Consider the following 2045-nt stretch of genomic DNA (forward strand, 5'->3'; position numbering starts at 1 on the left):
AAGGCTAACGGTTAGAGATGAGATTAAGAGTTAAAGTTACATAAATAAAGCAGTTTGGTTAAGTTTAAGGTAACAACCAATTCACCTCACGTGACATTTCAATGATTCGGTTCGTAATCTGTGGTTATGCTTTTTTTTGTTTTGTTTTTTTAAGTTGAAAAGCTCATTGCACTTACGCTAACGTAACCACCACTGTGTGCATCTTCAGAGCCACTGTCAGAGTCGCATTCAGAGGAGTTATGATTCAGGTTCTGTTGTGTAAAAACAAAAAGGCTGTTATTGCTAATACAAGTCAGATTCTTGTCAAAGTTCAAATCATTGACAAAGAATATTTTGTTCAGCTACATAGCCAAAACTTACAGAGACTTCCACTCCTGACAAACTCTGTTGTTTACTGAGAGGAGACCAATCTTCAGAATTGTCATACGTTACCTATAAAACAGATAACTAAATAAATTCCCATACATTCTACTAACCAAACTGTATGTGTCCAAAGTTAACATGTAACAGGGTTACCTCTTAAGATATTTTTAAGACAAAACCTAACACAAAAAATGTGCATTTAAAAATTATTTGAGAAAAATATCAATGTCCTGACTAAATTAACATATTTAAGTGCACTCAGTGAAATATTAATAAAACACAGAAACACATAGGGAAGACATTATTGATGTATTATTGATCAAAATGGATCATCACTATCTTGGAAATAAGAAATAAAGCAGTTCAAGCTTACATTGACTTCATCTGTAGTTCCCGACAGACTTTGTGTAGACTGTCCACTTAGGGGGCTCCAGACACCAGGACTGTCATGGGCTGCTGGCTAATTATCAAAAAAAAAATTACAAGAACAAACCTCTCATATCCAAAACACTTTCTATGTAAAGAGTGTACCAGATTTAGCAAAAAACTACATTTCCATCGTCTCCAGACTAAAAATTAATATTGCAAGATCACTCACAATCCAATAGCTATGTATATTTCAAGGTATTGATAAATACTTCTGCTGCAGGAGAGGTGTCAGGCAAGACTGAGTGATGAAAAGTTTTTTCTCAATATTTTTCAAAGTAGCTGGCTACTGACACAATGGTCAAATGGCACAAGTAACTTCCAAAAGGTCTACGAAAAGGTTTAACTTTATATTAACATATTTTAAGTTCATGACTCACCAGGTCCTGGACTGACTGATGAATCTCAATGTTGTTGGCCTCTATCAATGCTTTCCTGTGATTAAAGAAAAATATATCTACGTTATTCATTCATTATCTTAACCACTTATTCCCGGTTTCTAGGGTCCCAGTGCATAGCCAGTTTGCAAGGCAGGAACTACCCTAGGCACAAATCTATCGTATGGCACACACACTCACTGCACTTTATCAGTCTAAGGAGTTTAGCCAAAAGGTTCAAGTTACATACACAAAGCAGTTGTTAAAGCTTAAATAACAAAAAATAAATGATCTCAGATTACGGCCAGGTTTAAGTACCTCATACAATCCCACTTATAAAAAATGCAAACTATCCATCTACCTTCATCTACCTGTCGGAAAATCAGCTGAATGGAGCTGGCGAGTCACCATGAACTCACCCTGAAACTCATCTGTAACCTACCGCTAGTACAGAATCACGACACAAGTTACTCGGCCATGATGAAGCAAAAAAACTAACCTTAATTTCCATCGTTTTGTTCTTGCTGGAATCTCCGTGTCTTCTGAACCCAGGAGAATATATTTCCTCTTCAATCGGTCCATTTTTCCATCTGTGTCACATGTGAGCATCGAGTCGAGCGGGACAGCAGCACCCGCGATTTCTGGATCAGCGCGCCGTGATTGGATCGCGGAACCGGAAGATTTCGGAGATACGAGTAACTAGCCAATCACAGTTCAGTAGGACAGGGCGACGTTTACGTAACGGACGTGGAGGGAAAAGGACGGTTGAAATTGTAGATGTGCAACTCAAGTTTGGATAAAATACGTAAAATGTCCAGCTATCGGTATGCCCTTGTTTCATGGACTAATGGACCAGACAAAGATGCGATTAGCATCGTA

The 2045-nt window shown here is 38.0% G+C and overlaps 1 long non-coding RNA gene across 1 annotated transcript; it reads right to left on the reverse strand.

The window, feature by feature from the left end:
- Positions 1 to 745: 745 nt before the first annotated feature.
- On the reverse strand, positions 746 to 1812 carry LOC143474655 (uncharacterized). The gene is made up of 3 exons (XR_013120826.1): positions 1666 to 1812; positions 1170 to 1224; positions 746 to 823 (listed from the first exon to the last, which is right to left on the reverse strand). It is a non-coding gene; the product is annotated as an uncharacterized LOC143474655 (long non-coding RNA).
- Positions 1813 to 2045: the final 233 nt, after the last annotated feature.

This window comes from Brachyhypopomus gauderio, chromosome 14 (assembly GCF_052324685.1).
Source record: "Brachyhypopomus gauderio isolate BG-103 chromosome 14, BGAUD_0.2, whole genome shotgun sequence".
In the NCBI taxonomy this organism is placed as follows: Eukaryota; Metazoa; Chordata; class Actinopteri; order Gymnotiformes; family Hypopomidae; genus Brachyhypopomus; species Brachyhypopomus gauderio.